Source organism: Pituophis catenifer, unplaced genomic scaffold (assembly GCF_029215685.1).
Source record: "Pituophis catenifer annectens isolate HBS135680 unplaced genomic scaffold, rPitCat1.0.hap2 SCAF_1, whole genome shotgun sequence".
NCBI classification, from domain to species: domain Eukaryota; kingdom Metazoa; phylum Chordata; class Lepidosauria; order Squamata; family Colubridae; genus Pituophis; species Pituophis catenifer.
This window is the reverse complement of record NW_027256881.1, coordinates 65,009,754-65,020,609: the sequence shown is the minus strand read 5'-3', so window position 1 is coordinate 65,020,609 and position 10,856 is coordinate 65,009,754. Positions and strand designations below refer to the sequence as shown.

The window sequence follows — 10,856 nt, the reverse complement described above, 5'->3', positions numbered from 1 at the left end:
TGACTCATTCTTTCTCCAGAGGTCATAAGGACGGCTGACTGTGGGGGGTTGTTATCCCCCAGATCAGTACAGTATGTCTCCTGGGGATGGAGGGCTGAATTAGATCATCTTAGTGGTCTTTTCCAACCCTACAGTACTATGAGTCTATGATAACCCGTTAGCGTACAAAATTGGATGACAAATTAATGGTTGCTTATTCTGATTATACATCTGAGGCTTATCTAACCAATTTCCAAAAGGTACGCAGAAAATGCAGATGCCTGTTTTAATGAAAGTAGGGTATATGAAGAAGACAGTGGCTTTAGGTTGAAGGAGATACACACAACACACACACATACAAACATAAACACATACAGTTGATATTGTTCAAGTGCACACACTTCATTGTACTGGGGTACTTCTGCATGAATCATTATTCGAAAACATGAACAACATAGGGAACAGTAACGGAGACTATAATTCAGTCCTGAATTATATATTCATTTCCTAGCTTTTGGCGAATGAAGTATTAATAGAGTTCACAAAAAATGTTAAGCTCGAAGGCAGTTTGCTACTTTGTAACTCAGAGTATCATGGGAACCCAGTGTTTTCGGTTTATGATGCATTATGATGTGTTGATCCGACCAATTGATTAATTTAGTAATCCGTAGTAGACTTAATCATGGTTTAGTGCAAGAATGTCAAACTCGATTTCATTGAGGGCTGCATCAGGGTTGTGTTTGTCCTTGGGGGGGGGCGAGTGGGTGTGGCCAGCTTGACATCCTGCAGCCCTCTGCCAGCAAAAATGGAGCCCAGGAGGGCCACACATGGCTCTCCTGAGCTCAGTTTTTGCTGTAAGAGGCACCGCGGGTCGGTCCTTCGCTGTTTCCAGGGCAGCCCCATGGGCCAGATCAAGCCCACGGGCCTTGAGTTTGACACCCCTGGTTTAGAGCATTTTGCAAAAAAGGTTTATACATGTAGACCTTCCTTTGTGCAGGCTTTCTCAAAGGTCTAGAGAAGCTCAGGCTACTTCCCATTTTTAAAATTAAAATAAGGCACCAAGAAAAGGTGAGCATAATTTGAATATTTTTGATGTAAAAAAATAGATACAAAACTGTTCAGATTTATGGAACCACAAATGGCCTTCTGCTCCCTTCTGACTGATCCTACTTTTGGGTCTAGCACAAAAACAAAAAACATTTATAGAAAAGGAAATCCCTTCCCCTTATATCAAGCTGTACAACTGCTGTGGTTTATTGGAAGGCAGGTGGAGTTTTTAATTTTTCTTCTACTAACCTCCACTACGTTGTAAACTTTGTACTTTATTAAAAGGCTGTTTCAATTACCTTGAAAACTATTCACAATCCTGTATTACTTCCATTGAGGATTTCTTTTGTTGGCATTTTCTTCTTTGCTAGGTCAATTTTAAGGTTAATTAAAACCAAAAATGTTTGTAAGGTGGCATTGCTAAATGGATAAACCATTTGTGAACATTGTATTTGTCTTTATGGTATGTTATAAAAGTTTGGAGATTGTTGTACCATATAACTTGTATAAATGTGCCAAATATTTGACATAGATCTTGTTTTTTTAATTTGAAGCTTTCATATTTGATTAAGAAATAAGTTTAGTTTCAGAGTTGACAATAATCTTGAGGTAGAGTATGATATGTGTCTTGGTCTTGTTTTATGTATATTTAAGGTGTATTCGATGACTGGAGCTAACTGATTCATTTTGTTCATAGTTAAAATATTTGTTAAAGGGGAATCCACAAATGGATTATTACTTGTGAATAGTAGGATTTACAGTGGTTGACCTCATGTTCCTTTTTTATTTATTCTGTCTTTACAGTGAAGCAAATTTTGTGTTCATTCTATTGCATAGGGTATATTATTGCATGTTGCAGTATTTTACAGGCTATCTCATAAGTATCCTGTGGCAATAATTAAAACTGTAGTAAATATTTATTAGGCTTTATAAATATAACAGCCATATTAGCATTAAGGTGGGAAGTTCAGCAAGACCTTTAAGAAAAAAAGATATTAAATATCTGACATATAAGTTATACTAGAAATCTAGTAAATGGTGATTCCTTCCCCACCAGCTCAGTCCAAGAATTTGATTATATTCTTGTATCTACTTAAATCCATTTTTTCCTCAACCAGCAACATTCCTATATATTGGTTGTAATAATCTTATTCAATGCAGAATGAATATAGGTTGGGACCCAGAGAATACCAGCACTTATTTTTCCATGCAAGTTCCTTTCTTCTTCTTGAACAGCATCCTCCAGCCTAGAGCCACATGGCAAACTATTGTTGAAGCAGACAAACTTTTCCAAAACAACGTGTGACATAGTAATTTTCCAAAGTTTCAAGTAAAAAAAAACAAACTGGAAAGCTCAAATTTTGCAATCAGCCACAGTTTCTCAAACATTAATAAAATATGTATTACAGGTAGTCCTCCATTTACGACAATTGAGCCCCAAATTTCTGTTGCTACGTGAAACATTTTGTGAGTTTTGCCCCATTTTACGACCTTTCTTTCCACAATTGTTGGAAATTGCTGCAATTGTTAAGTTAGTAGGATGGTGAATCTGGCTTCCCCACTGACTCTGCTTGTCAGAAGGTTACAAAAGGTGATCCCATGACCCCAGGCTATTACAACCATCATAAATATGAGTCGGTTTCCAAGAGTCTGAATTTTGATCACATCACCATGGAAATGCTGCAACGGTCATAAGTGTGAAAAACCGTCAAAAGTCATTTTTTGTAGTGCTGTTTATAACTTCGAAAGGTTGCTAAATGAACTGTTGTAAATCGACAGCTACCTGTACTTATCTAACTGCATTGATAAACAATTTTAAATTTTATATTCTGAAAAAAATGGATTTAAGTTAACTGCTCTACCATCAAAACAAAAATCTATTATGTAACAAGATAGTCTCCTTAAAGGAAAGAATTTCATACCTTGGCACTTTTACAAAGACCTGCCCTTCTCACATTATGATTATGATCAAGTTATGTGTTTTCAGTTGGTGGGGAGATGAGTGATCCTTAATGCTTTGCATTCTTTCTTTCTTTTTTTAGATAGGTTATTTATTTAGAAAGGTTTTTGCTTTCTGAAGAAAGTCAATAAAGTTACAGTAATTTATGAAGACTAAAGTTTATGTCATTTTAATAAATCAAAAAGAATTGGCACTATGTTCCACTAATTCTGATCTTCTTGTGGCAGATTTCTAACAAAGGCATTTATTATTTTAATGTATTAACATTTATATTTCTTACTTTTTTGGCAGATAGAATTGAAGCTAGATAACTCTGTGCCTAAAATGATAATCTCCTTTACCCTGCAGTATGTTTAAGAAGCATTTTACTTTTACAGATATGGTAAGTGCTGCTGTTTAAAATGGAAATAAATAGAATTTAAAGCAATTAAGGACATTCAGATTATTATTTTTAATATAAAGAAGCACGAACATCTTATTTTTACAGAAGGAAATTGGAATTTGTAATAATCATAAAAATATTATCTTGTTAATTAAAAATACTGATAAATGGGTAGTGACTTATAAATCCTTTTGGCAGCAGATGAAATTGAAGGATAATTCAATATAATGTTTCATTTTAAAACAAAGTATTAACTTCTTTAAGCTATTACTAGCAAATGTAGTGTTCTGTTTGTAAAATACAAAATATTAATTGAGATAGAATGTGGGAACTGTGAAGGTTGAGAAGTCCCTGAAGCCATACCCTGCCTAAATTGGAAGGTTAGTTGCTGGGCATCTGTCGGTTATGAATGCACCTACTAGGATTCACACTTGACTACATATCTGTAATAATGTTGTAGAAGATTATGTATCTTACATCAGGCCCCAGTCCACATGTTGGAAATCCAAACTGTAAAGCCATATATGTAGAATCGGAATTAGAAAGGAGAGATTTAAGCTATCAAATTCAATTTCAAACTTAGTAGGGAATCCAAATTAAACCAATCTTGGGAACATATTCTCCATCCCCTACATCAGTGGTCCCCAACCCCCGGTCCGCGGACCGGTGCCGGGCCGTGGAGTACCTGGCACCGGGCCGCGCAGCGGCCGGGGGACATGAACGCTGCAGCGCAAAGGCTTCTGGGCCGTGCGCAAAAGCTCCTGGGCTGTGCGCAAAAGCTCCTGGGCCGTGCGCAAAGGCTCCTGGGCCGTGCGCAAAGGCTCCAGGGAAGAGAGCCCCGAGCAGGTACGCACGTGTGGCCCAAAGTTCCCACCCCTGCGCGCGCTCAGCGGGCCACGGTAAAATTATCAAAGGCTGATTGGTCCGCGGCGATAAAAAGGTTGGGGACCACTGCCCTACATGATCACATTCAACAAAAGTGACTGACATCCTTTTTAGATCATTGGTTCCCCTGACAAACTACCCTTAAAATGCCTTTTCCCAACTCTCTTAAGAATTTTTTTTAATATTCATTTGGAGTCATTTTGAAATTTAAACTTGTTACTCCATGTCCATCATTTAGATTTTAACCTTCCACTGTGCTACATTTTTTTTTCAAATAGAGTGCTAGCGTATCTCCCTTTCTGCTCACCTTTCATATAGGAGTTCAAAGTGGTATACATAAGGCATCCTTTTCCAGTTTCCCCCCACAGCTACCACCCTGTGAGGTAGGCCCTTTAAAGATGCTGTCAGGAGTAGTGCCTCTGGCATGAGTATTAGGACCAGCTATCACTTTCTTACTGTTTTGGAATTCTGTAGGGATATGAATATATATGTTTGCTTTAAATTTTGTTAGCCAATTTTAAGGTTTGCTGGAACAGTGCAACAAGGTAAAAATCAAGTAAATAATTAAATACATAAATAACAATAACTTTCAAATTAGAGTAAAAAAATACAGAGAACATTTTATCCACTAAAAGATCCCATTGATAGAAGAAGAAAGGAGATATCTTTTATAATTCCCCCCCCTTTATAGTACTCCACCTTCCTCTGAATTGTCTATGACAGATTTTATATTGAAAAGGGGGAGGTAAAAGAATAGAAGAGGAAATTAGTGTAAAGTTGTATGCATTCTTCTATTGTAGATGCACAAGTGTTCTGTCCCCGTCTCACACACGCACACAAACAGTCAGCCAGGAGTTAATAAAACCAGCAGTCAGGAATTCCTTTGAGATAACAGCATTGGCAGCAACCCAGTAGCTGCTTGCCAAAAACTTTACTCACAAAGGGAGGTTTTCCTCCTCCGTCAGATAAACCAAAATAAGTTCACAAAGCCAAAGAATTGTCAAATCCAGTCCATAATAAATCCAAGGAAGGCATAGAACGAAGTTCCAGAAATGCAGTATGACTTGCTAGCTGTACAGTTTTGTCCGTCACAAAGCCTGAATGGCCACCATACCCCCTTTTATCCCCTGTGGGGTGTGGTCCAATGACTCAGCTTAATCTCTGGCACGCCTCCTTCTCTGCTGCGCATGCTTGTCTTTCCGATGCTGTCGGGGATCCAGCCAAGATTTATCTCCGTCGCTGTCTAACTGCGGCTGCTCGGAAGTGCCTGGCTCCTGGCCTATCTCTTCTCCTTCGGAAGACACCTAAGGCATTGCCAGAGAGGAGGGTCCTGGAGAGGGAGGCCTTGCCAACTCCTTTCCTTCACTTTCGGAGTCTTCTCCCTCCGATAAGACGGGCTTGGGGGTCGGAATCACAACAACAAGCAGGAAAAGGAAGAGTGAGATATATCCAGGGGTGAAATCTACTTACCTTCCCTACCAGTTCGGAAGTGCGTGTACCGCGCGCGGATGTCACGTGCGATTTTGGACCCCATGCGCAAAGCCTTCTGCACATGCGCAGAGGGTAAAAAACAGGTAATGACATCCAGGTGGATGGACGGAACCTTGCGCTGCCGCCGCTACCAGTTCTCTGAACCACCTGCTGCCACCGCTACCGGTTTGCCCAAACCAGTGCGAACCGGTAGCATTTCACCCCTGGATATATCCAACAAAACATAGTTAATTAGGTGGTTTGACTTACAAGCCAACATTTCTAATGAAGCAATTAAAAGGGTTTTTAATGTAGATTAATCAAAATAAACTAATGCTAATGCTCAGGATCATTGGATAGTGAGATGGGCAACAAATACCTACATACATGCTGTTTAAAACAAGAAACAATCTACATTTTGGTTCAGTGATCAGTGCAACAAACAAAAGTATGCTTCTGCCTTATTTATTATAGAGAATTAGAGTTGAATATGTCAGAAGAAAGAAAAGTTAGTGGGAATGGGATAGCTAAGATAAAACAAGAAGGAAAGAAAGTCAAGAATAAATGGGTACTGAATGAATGTAGATTGATGTCAGAGTGAGTGACCAGAATGCTAGAAATATATTGAGGCATTTTAGTTATAGAGAGAGAATGAATTGCAAAACTTGTCCTCCTGGTCATTCACTGGCAGGATTTAAGTCCTAAGCCTTTTCTTCTCACTCTTTCATGTTAATAGACTTCTGGTCATTATTTTCCCAGCCTTGAGATTGGGAAGCACCTCAATCGTTACATAGCCAGTTTTGATTGGCTTGATCAGCACTGGTTGCCCCTTTTCCAGTTTACGCCCTTATATATATGAAGGAAGAGTGAATTAATTGAGAGGAAACGGAAGAAGGAAAAAGCCATGGCTAGACGGAGTCAATGAGATTCTCAAAAAGGAGGTAAGAAATTTAAAGAACAACTGACAGTATATTAAATGATTTATAAGGAACAAAAAGTTGTGGAGATGATATCAGTGTATAATTTCCACTATTTTGTCTTTTGAATGATTACTCTGTTAAAATGAATTAGAATTTGTGTATTGATTGAAAGAAACAGATTAACTGAAATAAAAAAAGTCAAATACAGGTGGTCCTCTTTTAGTGACTGCCTTGTGTAGCAGTGATTTACAATTATGACACTAACGAAGAAATAACTTTGCAAGAAGTCCTTGCATTTATGACCCTCTCAGGTCTATAAAGCAAAGGATAATTGAGGTAAGATTATAAACACAGTCATGGTTTCACTTAGTGACTGCTTTGCTTAACAATCAAGTTGATGGTCCCATTTGTGGTTGATAAACAAGAACTACCTTTTTTTAGAAGAAATTTCATTTGCTGTGGCAGAAAATGATTTGTTGACCAAAAATACATTGCAGCTTTTCAAATTCAATTTAATAGAAGTCGAACAGTGGGAAGATAAGCAATTGTTCCAGGAATGTGGCTTTAAATTTTAATTGATTTTCTAAGGAAATTTAGAAAAAATAATTCTTGACATTTATTTAAGAAAAAATAATTTTGGTTTTTCTATTAGTGTAATTGTTAAAGATAAAAAAAACATATACTTTGAAAGATAAATGTTTAATTCTACATACCTATAGAAATATGTAATTATGAGGTACATGTGCAACAGGTTGTAGTGTAATATAAATACTATTAGATAAATAAGTTAATATGTTTATTTCCCAGATAACTGATCATTTCCCTTTTTACATCTCTGTTTAAACAACAACAAAAGTACCTGTTTTTCCGCCTGCTCTTTCTTTTCACTGCTTTGTCTACTCCCTTACTCATTTTAATGCTAATACCTGGAAACCTTTTTTTGCCACCATATATGGGAGCAGGGACAGGAGAAGAATGGATAATCACATCATAGAGGGCAGTGGTGAAATCCAATTTTTTTTACTACCGGTTCTGTGGGCGTGGCTTGGTGGGAGTGGCAGGGGAATGATATTGCAAAATCTCCATTCCCAACCCATTCCAGCAGAGGGATACTGCAAAATCCCCATTCCCTCCCCACTCCTGGAGGAAGGATATTGCAAAAACTCTATTCCCCACCCCACTCTGGGGCCAGCCAGAGGTGGTATTTGCCAGTTCTCCGAACTGCTCAAAATTTCCACTACCGGTTCTCCAGAACCTGCTGGATTTCACCCCTGATAGAGGGAAATAATATTTCCATTCAGCTAGATATTTACAAGAATGCATGCAGAGATCATAAGTAACTCTAAGTAGCATCTCTCAATATTAGTGATAGTAATAGTCTTATATGAAAATAATTCCTGTATTCAAGTGCATACATTATACGCAGTCCAATTTATTATTTTGACTAGTTAATAATTGGCTGTAAAAATATACCTCAGATTGTGAAACAAAATTTTGATTAAAAATTTAACACGTTTCAGTCTTTTTCCTGAAATGATGTAGTCATCCCCACAGGACAGTCTTCAAAGGTATGCTACTACCTTGGTACGCAAGTCACAGAGGCATAAGCTTCCGTTATTTTTTTGTTCATTTTTTCTTATAAACTATATATGTCATAGTGTAACATTTTCACCAATACTAAACAAGAGTTAAGGTTTTAATCATTGGAGGTTTGTTTAATGTTGGAATGAGTATCTGGACTGCAGGCATTTGTACAGACTGGACCTGGGTGGTTTTCATAGAAAAATAAATTAAATGCAGCGCATTTAGAATATAATTGTTTTGAAAGCATTTGAGAGATCCAATGCTATTTGGATCTATTTTCACACTGTAGGTAGTCCTTGACTTACAACTATTCATTTAGCGTCCATTTGAAGTTACAGTGACACTGAAAAAAGTGACTTATGACAATTTTTCACATTTACAATCGTTGCAGCATGCCCATGGTTACATGATCAAAATTTGTGAGCTTGGCAACTGGCATGTTTTTATGACATGAACACAGAATATAAAATGACAAACTTTTGTCAAATTAAACTTACTTTTAGATAGGTTGGTTGTAAGCTATCTTGAACAGCAGATTTAACAAAGTACTGTTTGTTCAGTAAATAATACTTGTCTCCTTGGCTAATGAGGAGTTACAGGAAAGAAGATAACATAAAAGTGTTGAAATGAGGACCCAGTTGTGGGGGCAATAAGCTGACTTTGTATAAATATACAAAAGGATGAAGGCTATTGCTGAGCACATTGTAAGCCGCCCTGAGTCTTCGGAGAAGGGCGGCATATAAATCAAATTAAAAAAAAAAAAAAGTTAGAAGAAGAAAAATAAGATTAAATAAGTCTTAGTACAAAAACTAATAAATATTGAACATATCCGGTTAGAAGCAGTATTTTTAAAGCATACCAAAAATTGGCATACCAAAGCATACCAAAAATTGGCATGACAGTTTTTCACACTTACAATCGTTGCATCATCCCCATGGTTACATGATCAAAATTTGTATCAAAAATTGGCATGAAGTTATTGAATTAAATAGAAAGTATCATATGGAGTAAATGATTTTTTAAAAAAGCATTTTGCCTTTTCAGTTTGAATACTTAGGTGGGTAAAGAAATATTACTACAAAACAATTATCAGAATAACTCAGTAATGAAATTAATAACTGGTTTAGATTTTATTGTTGATTATAAGTTTCCAAAATTGTTATTTGCCCAAGGCACCTTTACTGAATGCTGTGTACTTCTTGCTTCTTTGATCTTATCCAGCAATGTGGGACTCAATAGTTAATTTTTGTCTTGAAACTATAACAGTAACTTCTAACCTGTATTTATAGTGTAATCATTAAGGCAGAGTCTCTTTGAAACATTTTTTCCCCGTTTCTTGTCAGCTACCAATGAACTCATCTTCTATCTCTTGACTGTTTATGTCAACTTTCCATTATTTTCTCAGCCTCCCCCAGTGCCTCACATCTAGTATGACTCTGCATATGTTGCTATAATGTTACGTTTTTATAATTCTACTGGCCTACCTTGTCTGGGCTTGGCAGCTAAACAGGATGTGGCCTGGTTGCTACTTAGATGAGAAATCCATCAGGAAATGCTAGCGCTGTAGGCTAGGCAGGGAAGTTGGAAAAAAACAGCATTGCAGAACAAGGCAGTGACAAACCACTTCTGTATTATTGCCAGGAAAACAACATGGACATGTCTATGCAATCATCAGGAACCAAATTTGACTCAAATAACTTTACCTTTTATGAATCAAAAAGATGCACAATTTAACAACCTGGAAGAAACCAATAGCAAATCAATTTTGTCTTTTTGCTCAGAAAACATATGGAATACCTATGAAGTTACCAAGACTTGAGCTGAACTCAAAGGAAACTTGATTTAACGGCAGCAGGTAATTTAGCTCTTACTACTGTGCTCTCCTGTTTCTGAATTTAAAAGGTTGGAAACTTAATTTGATAGGAGTCAATAAATAATATATGAACAATCTTCTCCTATTTATGACTGGAAGTATTTTCACTAAGAAATTAGTGACTTTAATTTGAAAACAGTTCCAGTCATACCTCTTATCATAGTGAAAATAATTTAACTTTCAAATTTATCATGTGTTCCATTATTTTAACCACCGATGCTCACTTATACAAGCCTGTCAGATTTCATCTTTGAAAGGCAAATATTAAGTATTTCTACTTAATTTTCCCCCATTTCAGAAAGGACACGAAAGTTACATCATAAAAGATGTGGAGTTTAAGGTTTACAAAGTGTATCTCAGATGGATAATTAATTGCTTAATGTAAGAACTAGCAAGGCAATTATTCTAATTATAATGTAAGCTTTTCTTCGTTTAAACATCTTGTTAAATATTCAGTTCTCAATTAGTGTTTGTGTTTGGCTAATCGCAACATTCTAATTTTCACAAATGCACATCTGTAGATATATGAGTTTTAAGCCATTTTCTTTAAAATAACTATAATTTTTCAAGACAATGCTATTTCATATTTATAAAATCTGATGATTATATTTCACAACTGTGAAATGCTACTAATCTATAATGGTAGAAAACTCACTCCATTCTACAATCTTAGCAAAGCTTGGTAGCGAAGATTATTATTAACATCTCCATTGTTTTATTTTGATTTTAGTGCTGAGAGTTATTTGGACAAAGTGG

At 36.6% G+C, this 10,856-nt stretch overlaps 1 long non-coding RNA gene across 1 annotated transcript; it reads left to right on the top strand.

Moving 5' to 3' along the window:
* Window positions 1–3,333: 3,333 nt before the first annotated feature.
* Window positions 3,334–10,853, top strand: LOC139321666 (uncharacterized). The gene is made up of 4 exons (XR_011600810.1): window positions 3,334–3,368; window positions 6,460–6,664; window positions 10,009–10,082; window positions 10,831–10,853. It is a non-coding gene; the product is annotated as an uncharacterized lncRNA (long non-coding RNA).
* Window positions 10,854–10,856: the final 3 nt, after the last annotated feature.